Consider the following 15,769-nt stretch of genomic DNA (forward strand, 5'->3'; position numbering starts at 1 on the left):
TAGGGGGACAAAGGCTTGAAAAAATGGAAATATCCAAAATACGTCAGTGGATAAGCTGAGAAAGTTGATGGAGTAACATTGTTTGTCCTAACATATATCAATTGAAATATCAACCTATGAACCTATGAACCTATGAACAATTCCAGGACTCAATTGCTTCTCATTAGTTAGTGAGCTCAGTCCCCACATCATCCCACTGATGTGTCAGGAATACACAACAGTTATGGGGACCAGACCATAGATATTGGTCAGACAACAGGACATCCTACGAATATGTGGACATAACACAACATTAGGGAAACTACACTGAGCTACCGAGCAATGTCCAAACTACAATCAGACTATCATAACACTACCCAAGTCCAGCTCTGGGGCTGTACACATGCATTAGCAAATATAACAGGCACTACAGGGATGTAGCACTAGTGGAAAACAGACACTAGTGTGAAAGTGCATACCCCAAACAATTGGACCACAGTCACAGCAACAGACCAGTAAGCAAACTGAACACTACAGTTTAATAACTGTGTGAGCAACAAAATCCCATTTGCCACTCACACATTACCCCAACATATTTACTCTCTCTCCCCTCTGCCTGCAAGTGATCCTGCAGTGTGCATTGGCCTTACAGGTTAGCAATGAACTCTACAGCTTCTAAGCCCACTGACCGACCATGCCTGGAACCTCCTGCAGTCAAGTTCCCTTCATTGGTTCCTCTCTTTACTTCAATAGCATACTTAAGTTAGCAATAAACTCTACAGCTTCTAATCCCACTGACCGACCCAGCCTCGAACCTCCTGCAGTCAAGTTCCCTTCACTGGTGTCTCCCTTTACTTCAAGGACATACTTAAGTTAGCAATAAACTCTACCCCTTCTAAGCCCACTGACCAACCCTGCCTGGACCCTCCTGCAGTCAAGTTCCCTTTGTTGGTGTCACCCTTTATTTCAAGAGCATACTTAAGTTAGCAATAAACTCTAAAGCTTCTAAGCCCACTGACTGACCCTACCTGGAACTTCCTGCAGTCAAGTTCCCTTCGTTGGTGTCTCCCTTTACTTCAAGAGCATACTTAAGTACATCCTGCCTAATCTGTTATATGCTGTAGTTGCTACCTGTACTGGTGCTCCTGTATTGGCTGTAATCCTGCATATCTCTGAGCCGCTTCCTGTTCTCCCCATTCTAATCTGCCCTCCCAATATTTCTATCCTTTCCTTAACTGACTCGCTGTCTGAAAGCTGTGCCCTCCTCTGCTTATTCTCTAGTCTCTCCTCCTGTGAACTGCACTCCACTATCCTTTCTGCCCATCCCCTGGGTCTGTACTCTAATCTTCTACCTTCTAATCTTACAGAGCTACTCTGTCTAATTTTTTCTGAACTCCTCTCCCCCCTTCCTGCCTCTCTTGCTCAAACATCAGCCAAACTTACCTGCTTTTCTGATTGTTTCCTCAGATCTTTCTGTGGGCGTAGCCTCTTTCTGTTCACCCTCGCTACACTCGGGCTCACTTCACTCCCCTACTCTACCCCAATATCCACCCACCTCCATATCACTTACCTTTATATTATCCTATCCCACCCCTTCCTGTCTGTTCATCTACTCATAGAACTTCTCCTACCACCAAACTAAGCCCAGCCCATCACCTACCTATCTAGAACTACCCCACCTCCAACGCTACTTAGCTTATCACACTCTACAATTTCTCAACACACTCCCTATAATGCAATCTCTTCTGTATACTCCAACACTTCTCTTAGTACTCTGTGCTCTTACCTCCTATCATTCCTGCCTTTCCCTCCCACTTACATGTTACCCCACCTCAAGCTCTTATGCAACTCCTTAAACAAGTTACTTCTTTAGTATCTCCCCATCTCTCTTTAACTACTCTACCACCTGTCTCCACAAACCAATTATATTTCAGAACTATGCATATACTTCCAAGTCTAAACCAAAACTCTACAACTACCTATTACCTTATACTCCACACACTCCTCTAACTAATAACTTGCTCAGCTTTGGAGACATCCACCTCAACCCAGGCCCCCTCTCATTTCCCCACACTCACTCACCACTCAATCCTTTCTGTACCACCCCATCTGCTCACACTCCCAACTATGCCCATTCTCACAATCAAACCACATCACTACAGAAACACCTAGCTATCTACTCAGTAAATATACAAAGCCTAACTAACAAAATCAGTGAACTACACATATGGATAGCCCATACCACCCCTAACATCCTTACCTTATCTAAAACCTGGTTGAAGTCTCACATCACTAACAAAGAAATACTCCCACTTGGCTGCAATATTTACTGCTCTGACATATTCCCAATAAAAAGGAGATGGTGTAGCCACCCTTTACTCAGATAGCCTTACCCTCAAACCACTCTCCATCCCTGTTCCTGACTTCCATTTAGATGAACTTATCCTACTAAACTGCCATCTAAATCCATGCATGAAATTTGCTATTGCTTCCATATATATCCCCCTGGGAAACAATATACCCACCCTAGAAAATATCCTATATTGGTTTACCCACACCTTAAACTATGAAGCCCTCATCCTAGGAGATGTCAATATAGACTGGTCCAAACTTATAAAAGACTCTCCCCAACTCAGTATCAACCTACATGGCTTCCATCAATTGATAACATCCCCTACCCACTTCCATAAAAACTTGTCACCCAGCTCCACCATTGACTGGATTATCACTAACACCCCCTACCTCTATCATAGCCCCACTTCCTTACACAACTCCTTAATTGATCATCTCCCCACCTCCATTCTAAGACACTCCACCCAATCACACAAACCCCACCTTTACAGATACTGTTACAAGCTCTCCAACTTTAATATCTCCTTATTCATCTCCATACTATCTAGTTTTGACTGGTCCATCCTTAGACTAATCCCTCTTGACAATGTTGTCAACAAGTTTAACAACATTTTGCTGACTACCTTGAACTCCCTTGCTCCCTTTAGGAAAATTAGAATCAAATCAAACTTTGCTCCCTGGTTCTCTAAGGATACTTAATCCCTTATGCATAAAATAGATAACGCCTGGAAAGCATGGCTTAAAACAAAGGAACTTCTCCTACTACATAAATACAGAGAACTACAGAATCTAGTTAAGAAACTAATCAGTAAAGCCAAAAAAAGCCTACTATAACTCTGCTTAACTTGATAACAAATCTAACCCCCACAAGTATTGGGCCACTCTTAACAAAATCCTCTCCACCGATTGCCCTTCTAACCCCTCACCATACCCTAATAAATCTCCTCTGGAAACCACTACTCTCCTCAACAAACTCTTTATTGACACAATCCAAAATCTCACACCCTCCAACACTAACTCTACAACTCCAGCAACCCCTTCCAATCCTCACAACCAAAATCTCTTCTCCTTTCAATCTGTGTCCACTTCATACATTAAATCACTTCTTCTGAAACTTAAACCCTGCTCTCCCTCTACTGACAATCTCCCTCCTACCTTCCTCAGATTTGCTGCTGAATCTATAGCCTATCCCATATCTATTCTTATCAACAGATCTATCCAAGAGGCTACAGTTCCTTCCATTTGGAAATCTTTATTTACTATCCCCCTCCATAAAGGAGGCAACTCAACAGACCCTTTTAACTATTGCCACATTGCTATCCTATCTCTAAGATACTCGAGAAATGCATTCATTCACAGCTTCTCAACTATCTTCTCCAGCACAACCTCCTCACTCCCACACAACATGGTTTCTGGCCTAACCATAGCACATCTACTGCCCGCCTATATTTCACTCATTCCATAGCTGAAGCTCAAGACAACAACCAACTCATATCCTGTCTATTCCTTGACCTTTCCAAAAGCTTTGACACCGTCTCTCACTCCAGCATACTAAATAAACCTCAACCTATCTTCTACCTACCTTGTCTGGTTCTCCAGCTACCTCTCTAGTAGGAAGCAATCAGTTAGATGGCTCTCATCCAGCCCTCCCCATATCTCAGTCCCAACTGGAGTTCCACAAGGCTCCACCTTGGGTCCCCTACTGTTCTACATTTTCACAAATGAACTATATACATCTTGTAAACAATTTTCCCTCATCCAATACGCAGACGACTCAACATTCATCTCCATCTCCAGCAATATCTCTGAACTACATATCCTTACTCAATTCTCCTTTCTAGCCACTGAAAAGTGGCTATCTGATCATCTACTAATCCTTAATCCCAAAAAGACAAAACTCTTGCTCTTTCTTCCCCAATCTCTTTTCCACCATAAATCCACTTTTGCAATCACATCCTCCAACAACACAATCATTAAACCTGAACCCCACACAAAACTTCTAGGTGTCATTATAGATGATGAACTCAAATTCAATCTACACTCCAATGAATAGAAAAAGCACACCAGAAACTAGGCTTGCTTTATCACAACAAAAAATTCCTAACCTCTAATGCTAGACTCTCCCTCGCACGGGCATTTCTCCTCCCCTCACTTCTCTATGCTGCCCCAATTCTAACTAATATTCAGGCCACTACCTTGAACAAACTTCAACAAACATCACAAAATTGCTAGATTCATTACTAACTCTCCTTACAAAACACATCACTGCCTAGCCCTAAACTTTCTACAATGATTTGAATTCCCACAACTACTGCTACTATCACAATTTCAAATAATGCACACTGTTCTGTACAGACCATCTTCCTGTTCAGCTGTCTCTTCTTTTGTCTCTACCTATTCCTCATCTCGGACCCTCCGCACCTCTAAACAGCAACTTCTAGTTGTCGACCCACCTAAGAAAAATGTGGGTAAACTTCTATATAAATGCTCTGTAGCCCAAGCCTGGAACAAACTCCCTTTAGGCATACATTCCATTATATACCCATCACACTTTAAAAAGGAACTCAAACTTCATCTACTTAGCACCAAAACCTGTCCCTGTCATAACCCTACCTAAGTCCTCCCACCCCCACTTATTGTTTTTCTCACCTCTGACACCTAAAAAGCATATAGTAGCTTACCTAGTTAACCAATGTATATAACTGAACATTTTTAAAATTACATACTGATGTGTTGATATGTGTCTTTGTAAAATAGCAACTTGTTTAATTGCTTTATGCATGCATTTTTCAGTTTTCTTTTTTCAAATCAGTATTGCATAGATAATTTGTGTACTTGTCTTTTTTATGTACTGTAAACTGTAGTCTGAATGTAACTGGAGCTTTTCTCCTCAGGTCTCAATAAAAATGGGCCTTTGTCCCAGCTGGACTAACCCAGTTAACAAATGTCAATAAATATATACTCCCTCAAGCAAGGGCGCCCGCAGGCAGGTGCAAGGGGGCACCCCCCTGGAATCGGCTAGATAATTTCAAAAAAAGTTTTTTTTTTTTTTACATGCGTTCTTCTTTAAGAAGAAAGAAGTCCGTGCTAATCCAGTCGCGAGTGTGCTGACATCATCGCTAAGTTTGTGAGCGGGAACTCACACAGACGCGTTTACAAGCAGGACCTGATAGCAATCGCTAAGTTTGTGAGCGGGAACTCAGAGCCGCGTAGCAGCAGGACCTATATAGTCCAAGCTAGTGTGGTGTGGGAACTCACACAGATGGGTTTACAAGCAGCCAGGACCTGAAACGGAATAGCAAGCAGGATGGAAGATGGGACACTTTCAGGTAGAGGTGTGTGTGTGTGTGTGTGTGTGTGTGTGTGTGTGTGTGTGTGTGTGTGTGTGTGTGTGTGTGTGTGTGTAAAATGCCCCAGGTGTACCCTGCACCTTGGGCCCAAGTGGCAAGAGCCTGAATTCCCTACCCACCACCATTTGTAAAAATGTTGCAGGATTTTCCTTCATACTTTTTCTGTTCCTCATAAAATCTGTGGTTTCTGCATTTGTGTCCTTGTTGCCTGACAGCTACATGTTCTCTGGTTTTATTCTTGGCTGTCTGGAGTGTTTCTCCCTGGGCCTCTGCTAAAATTAGCTTTTTTTCAAAGTCAGACTTTCCTGGTTAACAAAAGTTAAAAAAAATAGACACACTTCAATATCAGACTTCATATTCTTCAGAAAGTGCCTGGTAACAAAAGCTTTTATTCTAGCAATTTTCTAAGGGTACAAGATGGATATTTGAAATGTATCCCTGTGTTTGGGACTGTATTCCCCCCATTATTGGCTTTGTCCAGGTTTTGTGCTAGGGTTGAGAGTTATGGTAAGAACTGAATTCACTGAATATGTTTGGGGGCTGTATTCACCCAGTATTGTCTTTGTTTAGGTAGTGTTTGGGACTGTATTCCCCCATTATTGGCTTCATCCAGGTTTTGTGCTAGGGTTGAGAGTTATGGTAAGAACTGAATTCACTGAATATGTTTGGGGGCTGTATTCACCCAGTATTGGCTTTGTTCAGGTATTTATTGGCTTCATCCAGTTTTTTTGCTAATGTTGAGAGCTATAGTAAGAACTGATTTCACTGAATATGTTTGGGGGCTATATTCTCCCATTACTGGCTTTGTCCGGGTGTTATTTGCTAAGTGGTTGAGAGCTATGGTGAGAACTGAATTCACTGAATGTTTGGTGGTTGTAGTCACCCATTATTGGCTTTGTTCAGGTATTTTGTGCTAAGAGGTTGACAGCTGTGCTATGGTGAGAACTGAATTCACTAAATGGTAGCAATTTAAGTTTCAGTCTTCCTCTTTCACAAAACAGTTGATTTGGCGTAGTGGTATGTTGCTCTGACTGTTTCAAGACGGGTCCCCTGGGTTCAAGACGTGGCAGTGAAATGTATGGTGGTAACGCAGCATTTTATTCTAGCAACTTTCAAACATTATACAAGCAATGTTTAAAATGTGTCCCTGGTTTTTGGCCTTTTGTCCCCCCCCCCAATAAATTTTGGCTTTTTCCAGATTTCTTGTGCTGAAAAGTTCAGAGATACAGCTGAGTGTTGAGTAGATTTTACAAGGAGCTGAGAGCTGCAGGGGAGCAAAAGTTTAGTGCTGCTTATGTTTAGTCTGCTCGCATTGTTAATAGCACAACAGATAGTGTACTTGCTTTAGATGCTGAAGGCTGTGGGTTCTACTCCCACAGTAAGTAAATGCAGTGCTGATGCTGTATTGTGTTGTAAAGGGGGTGGATGCTGCAGTCTTTTTGGCAAAGATACCTAATAACTATGAACCTGTTAACAGTTTGCTATCCATTCCCTATTGCGGTATTACTAGCTTTTCATTTTTTTATTGCATGCAACAAAAGCAATTTATTCTTCAAGGGTAACAGGCACTTTATTTGTAGATTAAACAATGACATATAAAGTGTTTGCTAGCAGCAACCTCTTTATTAGTTACAAATTTTTTTCAATGTGGAGTTTACTACTTCAGAGATTGTGTATATTTTTTACTGATACTGGTGGACTTGAGTAGACTTTTTATGATGGAAATGTTCTGAATTGGGCAGTTTTGTCATTGGTGGATGCTTTCTGTTTCATTGTTTACTGGAAAAATGTTCAAAACAATAAATTTAAAATGCCCTCTAACAACTGTACTGTATTGTACAAGGAATATAATGTAATACGGTCAGGAAGGTGTATCAAAGAGCACGTTATGTTCGAGGGGCCTATGATTTTGAAGACAGCCCAGAGTTAATATTTGCCATTGGCAAAATGTATTTTCTCTGAAAGTGGGTTTCAGTGCTGTTTCAATGCATGCGAGTTTCAAGAGCAGAGAAGTTTTAATGTTAGTCTATTTTCATTGTGAGACTGCATTGCTTTAACAGATATGTTATTAGGGTTTGTGCTGTAAAATGCAAAATAAAACTTTCAAATGAAATCCTAAATCATCGCAGAAGTAAAGCAGTATGCACATTAGTGTTTATGATAAATGGGGCAAAATAACCAAGGAATGGGACATTGGAATGGCTGCAGGGGGGAGGCTCCATTTGACCATGATTTTGTGAGGGGGAGTAGCAAGCTCAGACAGCCCCGGTTGAACTATACCTCTCAGTTTTCCATATCTTTGCAGAATGAATAGATATTTGCTGCTTATTTTTGGTTTGTTTCTCAAATTTGTGGTTTTCTAGCAAATCATTTATGAATGAAGCCATTAAATGACAGACATTGAGTTTCAGATGTCATAACCTTCAGAAAAATGCATGCTAATGCAAGACTGTCTTTAAGTTTATACAAGAGCAATTTTTAGTAGTGTTTATATGTTCCCCAATATATTTGGCCTTGTTCAGATTTCCTGCATTAAGAGGTTGAGAGGTACGTGCAAATCACTTTGTAGATTAGGAATATCCAAACATCTCAATTGTCCCCAATTCTGGCTCAAAATGTTGCTCTCCCCTAATAATCCCTCCTCCAAAATGGCAATTTTGGAAGAAAATGTGGAGGGTTTACAATTACAATGATCACTTATAGATTACCTTTATTTCAGAAATGCATGTGGATGCTCTTATTTTGTTAGCTGCTTCAGGATAACTGTTAATATTAAAAAGGTGTCCCTCTTTGCATCACATTTTGGTCCGTTTTTCATAAAATTGTGTTTTTCTGGCAAATTAGTGGCAAGTCATTAAAGATTGAAGTTAGAAAATAATGGCAGACATTTGAGTTTCAGATTTCATACCCTTCAGAAAATTTGTACTAATGCAAGATCTACCTGTTCTATTTAAGTTATAAGAGCAATATTTAAAAATTGGCCTTATTTTTGGGCTTGTGTCCCACTTCTAGTTCTATGTATGGCTTTGTCCAGATTTCTTGCTCTGAAGTTGAGAGGTATGAGTGTCAGATCCATCACTGTCAGCCAGAGACATTTCAAATTGTGACATACTTATTGCACCCCACTCCCCACTGTAGTGGCTCTGGATGTGTCCATGGAAGGCAAGGAGCAGTTAGGCAGTGTAAGTGTGCAGAGTATTCCCCCATCCAAAGTAGATCACAAATACGACCGTGGCTTTTCATCTGTCCTTGATTTTGCAAAATGTTCTGGTTTTCTATCAGATTTTTGTACTGTTGATTTATGCTTCTTATTCAGGAACTGTATGCTGTCACAGTGCCCTGTTGCTCTGTTTAAGTAGCCATGGTTTAATGAACATCAGGTAAGCTTGTCGAAGATTGTAAGATGCAAGTAAGCTTTAGTAAGCTTGTCGGACATTGTAAGATGCAAGTAAGCTTTAGTAAGTATATTGTTAAAGAATTACCAGCATTGAAAGCCTTTTCGTTGTTGCCATGCAGAGAATATTTACATGACTAGATAATGTATAAGCCTTGGGTATTGAAATGCATATGAAAGTATTTTATTTATTTATTTTATTTGCAGTTGGTTTGCCAGGATAGTCCATTGGGCCAAATGAACCCGTTTTCAATGGAGTCCTGGGGAGAAAAGCTCCAAAACTAAGTAGGTTATTAATAGATATACAAATTATACAATTACACAGAAGTTAATCATACAAGAAATAACAATTTGCAAATAATACAACAAAAACTAGAGCGAGTACAATCTAGTGATGAAATTAATAGGTAATACAGACTAAAGGGAAATTTAGCACAAAAGCACTGAGAAATAACAACATATTTGGAAGCATTTCATGACAATATTGAGGAATAATAACATATTAGGAAGCAATGCACAAAAGTACTGAGAAGCAATAACGTATTAGGGAAGCAATTCTTAGGAAGTGTGGCCTAGTATATTCTTTCCGATTATTGTAGGAATAATAATATGTATGAGTTAGGGTGGGTAATTAGAAAAGTTGCAGGAGGAAACAGAGGAAGAAAGAAGATGGAGTTTGCAAGTTAGTTATGTGGGGTGGGAGCAAGAGCATTCCCACTGGGATACTAGATGTGAGTGAAGAGATCTTTTAAATATAAAATGGTTGGGGGTGGTGCGAATGGAAGGTGGTAGGGAGTTCCAAAGGCATGCAAGGCCATAAGACAGAAGATTTTTGCCTGGGGGACGAGTTGGTTTATATACTTCTAATAGGTTTTGATTGTTGGACCTTAATACTCTAGCAGGAAGGTGCATTTTAAAGGCTGATGAAAGGGAGGGACAAAGGGAGGGTTGAAAATGAGCTTATGTGCAAGATTTAGTTGAGTATATGTGAGATAACTGGGTAGCTCTAGCCATTTTAGTTTTGGAGAGGAACAGTGGTGGGTGGAGGACTTGTGGTTGGTAGCGAACTTGGCAATTTTGTTGTAGCAAGAGGAAAGTTGTGTTTTTTAGAGAGGTCTGTAGATTAGTTAGGAGTGGAGCTCCATAGAGAAGGGAGGGGATAAGAAATGAGGTAGAGAGGGTGATTTTGGTAGCAGGTGTAAGGTAATGATTTTGTCTGTAAAGCATACCTAGCCTTTGATGGGTTTTCTTGATATTTAACTGTAGGTGGGAGTTGAATTTGAGCTGGTTACCAATTTGGACTCCAAGTAACTTGGTCTCGACACCAGTTCCAGGGGTAGATTATTTTGTCTAGAGATGTGGAATGTGTTTATATTGAAAGAAGTTGCCTTAGAGGGGGTGAATAACATTAATTTGGTTTTAGAGGCATTGAGTGCTAGGTGATTCCTTTTCATCCATTGCTCAGTTGTTGTAAAAGCATCTTGAGTCAGTTTTAGGAGTGAGGGGATAGAGGTGGCAGCGCAGATAATAGCAGAATCATCGGCATATTGGATGATGTCTGAGAATGGGATAGAGTTGCGGAAATCATTTATAAATATATTGAAGAGAAGGGGACTCAGTATAGAGCCCTAGGGTACCCCAGTAGGAGTATTTAGAAATGAGGAGGTGGCCTTTTCCATTTGACTGCTTGAGATCTGTTAGATAAGTAGCTGGAGAACCAGTTCAAGGAGGAGGGAGATAGGTTAAGTTTAGAAAGTTTAGTTAGTAGCAGGCTGTGAGAGAGTGTCAAAGGCCTTAGAGAGGTCGAGTAGTAGGGTAGAAACAATTTGGCCAGAGTCGCGGGCTTTATTTACAGTTTCAAGGAAGGAGAGGAGGGCGGTCATAGTGCTATGATGTGGTCTGAATCCATGTGTGGGAGTTAGTAGGTGATTATCTAAGAGATGTGGAAGGAGTTGTAGTTGGATACACTTTTCTAGGAGTTTACAGATGGGGGACAGAATAGCGATGGGGTGGAAATTAGTAACATTGTTGTTGTTGCCACCTTTATGTAGAGGTATGATAAAGGCCCTTTTCCAGACTTGGGGTACTATACATTCTTGGATAGAGTGGTTGATTAAAATGCTAATAGGGTAAGCAATTGCTTCAGCAGCTTTGCTAAGAAAGTAAGAAGGGATGTTATCAGGAGCATTGGTGCATGGCTTCAGTTTCATAAGGAGTTTCTTTATAGTAGAAGTGGGTATAGATTTAAATGAGAAAAAAGGAGTGTGAAGAGGGAGAATTAGGGGCAGATGAAGCTGATGAAGTAGTAGGAGTAGGAGGAGTGGAGGGATGGGAGTTAGTAGATGTGAATGAGGAAGTAGTAGCAGAGTAGGGTAGAGAGATGGTTGGGGATGGTAAGGGAGTTTTGGAGAATGTAGTGGTGTTAGAGAAAGATGACGTTAATTTGGAAATGGATTCAATGAAAAGAGTTAAATTGGGTAGCCAAGTCTTGGTCAGGAGCGTTTGGGTCTGGGGTAGGGGTATCTGGTTTGCTGGGGTTAAGTAGAGTAGAGATACCTTTCCAAAATTTCTGAGGGTTTGATTTTATTGTTTTGAAGTGTGGAAAAGTAGTTTTGTCGGTCGAAGATTATGAGCTTTTTTACCTTATTTCGAAGTATTTTATATTCATTGTAATAAAAGGACAGGATTACAGTATTTTCATAAGCTCATTACATTTTATTGCAGACCAGTGTCTTATAGCAGTGTCTGTGTGTTAGTACACTTGTAGTTGGGTGGCTTTAATGGTATATGGTAAATAAGCATTGCTACCTTACTTAAAAGCCAAGCCCTGCAACAACTAGCTCCACACTGAAGTCAAAACACAATAGCTCTGGTGGGTAAATGTACTCTGTAGTAATCAAAAAAGGCAAATGTTTAAAATAACTACAGCTTATGTGCAAACACAATAGGTAGTGTTGAAACAATGCTCTGCTAAAAATGCTTTAATGCTTCACATTGCTGAGCTGCAGATCAGTTATCACTGGCTACCAGGATTTCACCCACTTCAGCTCAAGCACTGTGCCGTTCAGTGCAACCTTCCCAGAACTAATTCAAGTCTGACCAGAATTATTTGGTGTGTGTATAAGAGGGAGGTAGCATACCCCCTCAGCTGCCCGATTTTTGCCCCATATTCCTCCTAAAAAGGATTGAAATTGCTAAATGAGACATTTCAGTTTTAGATGTCATGTCATTTAGAAAAATGCATACTAACACAAATCCTGTTACTCTTGCAATTTTCTAAGTTTCTGAGAGCCATATTTATAATCTATCCCTATTTATTTTAGGCTTTGTCCAGATTTCTTGCACTAAGGTTGAGGCCTTGAGGGGTGTGGTATGTTTGTGAGAGAGAAAGTAAAATGCCCTAGTTAGAGTTAACAGGTGGAATTTTCAAGTGCATTTTCAAGGAACTGTGAGTTTTAAGGGAAGCTAAGTTCACTGCTGCTCAGGCCAAGTCTATTTACAATGTGCAACTGTTTTGTTTAGCAAATGGTATCTCTGTTGTGGTATAAAGTTTTAAAGCTATGTTAGTAGCACCACAAGTAGAATACTTGCATCTTAATGTAAAGGCTTGAGGTTCTATTCCTACAGCATATACATTTGTATGCTGCAGTCCTCAGGATGTCCTCCTTTGGATGAGATGCCTAATAACTATGAGCCTGTTTTTCAGCTTGTCATCCATTTTCTATTGCAATATACCAGCTTACCATTTTTTTAATTTAACATAGGCAATTTATTCTTTGACGGCAGCAGGCACTGAATTTGTAGATGAAACACTGAAATATACAGTTGTTTTCTAGCAACAACATCTTCATTAGTTTCAGATATCTTTAATGTGGAATTATTCAGATTACTTTTACTTCAGCAGAGACACTCAAACAAGTGCTGCTGTATAATACAAGGGATATAATTCAATTATATATTATAATTAATACAATCAGGTAAATCAAATAACTTTTGCATGGCCCTAACGGTGTGCAAGGAGCCTATTGCTTGAAAACAGTTCAAAGGTAAATAACCTGCCACTGGCCAGATGCATTTTCTTTGAATGTGGGTTTCAATGCTGTTTCATTGAATGTGAGTTTCAAAAGTAGAGAAGCTTTAATGCCAAGTCTGTTTTCATTGTAAGACTATTGCTTTGTTTAGGTTTAGTAAATGTCTCAGTGTTTGGGCTATAATGTTTGAAATAAAAGTTGTAAATTAAATCCAACTGCCTGTAATCATTGTAGAACTAAAGCATAAAACAGTATGCACACAGATTTGAACAGTGTCTACAGTAAATGGGGAGAAATAGCCAAGTAATGGGACACTGGAATGGCGGTGTGGGCGGGGCTTGGGGTGGGTGGACTTGGGCGGGGCTTTGTTGGCAGGGGGCGGGGTGCGCTATGTGGGTGGGGCTCTGGGTTTGCACCCCCCTGCAAAAAATCCTGCGGGCTCCCTTGCCCTCAAGTCACTGTGTAGTGGGAATCATGAGGTGTTATGGGACATGTCATGGTCTGCATGTACAAACATATACAGGTGATAGGGAACCAGAAACTGGAGCAGCATTCACAGTCAGATTGAAAGGGTCCATGACAATCACATGTACCACCTCCCTACACAGCCCAAATAACATATACACACTACACTGCTACACAATCCTGACAGTCTTTTTACAATGGGCAGACATACACAGACCTCTCAAATGTACAGCTTCCCACAGAATGTATAGGCACAAGACTCGTATCTATGGCCGCTTCCTTGTTACATGTTTAGGGATCTATGACATTACTGGAATGGTAGCAGGAATGAATGCAATAAATAATGATACTACATACCTCTGAATCTCTTACTGCATGACATCTGGACAAAGCCTGCCATAATTGGGGGACAGAGGCCCAAACACAGGGGTATATTGGATATATTGTTGTTATAAATGTAGGCAGTTGCTGGTGTTACCATCTTTGTTGTAACATATCTTTTCTGAGAGGTTATGAAGTCAGTAACACCAATGGATGTTAGCATTTACTGACTACATTCCCCAGATTATCCTACTGATTAGCCAAAGACAGCAACTCTCTGGAGAACAGACCAAACATATAAGCCACGCATCTGAACAGTGTCTAGGCCTCTGGATAGTGTAGAGGTATGACTGCAGTGATGTAACAGAATGGAAATCCCCTGACAGCTGCCAAACATGTCCCCCCATTACCTTATGAGGCACAGTAAGACCAACATGACACTCCCCCACATCATCTCTGGGCAATTACCTATGTATATTTAAATATAGAATGCACTACAGGGATGGAACTGTAGAGAAAAGCAAAGACTGGTGCAAAAATGTCCACCCGAAAACATTTGCATCACAGTCATAACATGGTACTCAAAATGAACTGTAGAGTAGAACGACTGTCTGAATAAGCATATCCTTTTTGCCAGTCACACACTACACCAATATATAATGGCCCAATTCACAATGTACTGATATTCCTGTGGTGTTACAGGACATTTCACAGATGGCCCCTACAAACATACAGACCTGATAGACCACCAGTAGCTGTAGCAGCATGCAGAGTCAGATAGGTAAAGGATGTATGGCACTCACATCTGCTAATCTCCCTACCCAACCCAACAAACATCTACATACAACACTGATACACAATCTTGGCAGTCTGTTCACAATAGCCAGACATACATAACTGTCATATGTACAGATTTCCACAGAATTACCAGGGTGTGGAACAATAATCCTGGCCACCACTGCACATCATGGCCAGGAGTTTTCCAGGTCATTGGCATGATAACAGGAGAGCAGTTGGTAATTAATGATATACCACTCCTCTCCGCCTCGTAGTGCAGGACATCTGGACAATGCATGATGTACTTCTGGGACAGGGGGCTGGAAAGAGGGACATATCACACATAATGGTGTTACAAACTGAAACAGTAGCTGGTGTTACATGTGTGTAACATAACATCACTGAGGGATATGATGTGTGGAACACCAATGGATGTCAACAGTTACTGACTACAATCCTCACATTATCCTACCAACCCCACAAAAACAGACAGTGTTCGAGGAGCAGACCAAGCATAACAGGCCAACATCTGGCCAATCTGTGGACAATATGCCAGTTAAGAGGTATGTTAGAGGCATATCACTGCCAGATGTCAAGTCACCCAGTAAATGCATGCCCAGATGAAACCTGTCAATCTAGCAACCCTCCATGTGTATAGCAGCACTAATGACATACAATCTGTACCCAATTCTGGAGCTTTGTCTCCCATGTTGTTGGGCTGTCTCCACATGCCCTGTCCTGTGAGGTACGTCCACCTACTGTCTGTGAAGCTGTAGCCCCCACACCTCCATAATGTTCCCTGCACAGGCAAGGCTCACATGAAGGGCATCCCATATATTGGAACTAGCAGCAGTGTCCAGGCCTACACCACAATAATATGTGGGCGCCTACATAGCTTTATGGCCTCGGCAATACCCAACAGGACAACATCAACCCCCTCAAGGGAACACCTGTGGTGGACTGCAGCAATGCACAACTACCATCATAGGTGGAAATAATCACAGGACAGGCCAAGAAGGAGCAGGTGCCTCATTGGAAGCCATGTCACCTTGTTCTGCACAAGCAAATAAGGTCACAGGTGATGTATCCTAAGTCTGTCT

The sequence above is a fragment of the Protopterus annectens genome, chromosome 6.part1 (assembly GCF_019279795.1).
Source record: "Protopterus annectens isolate FY-2018-M chromosome 6.part1, PAN1.0, whole genome shotgun sequence".
Lineage (NCBI taxonomy): Eukaryota > Metazoa > Chordata > Ceratodontiformes > Protopteridae > Protopterus > Protopterus annectens.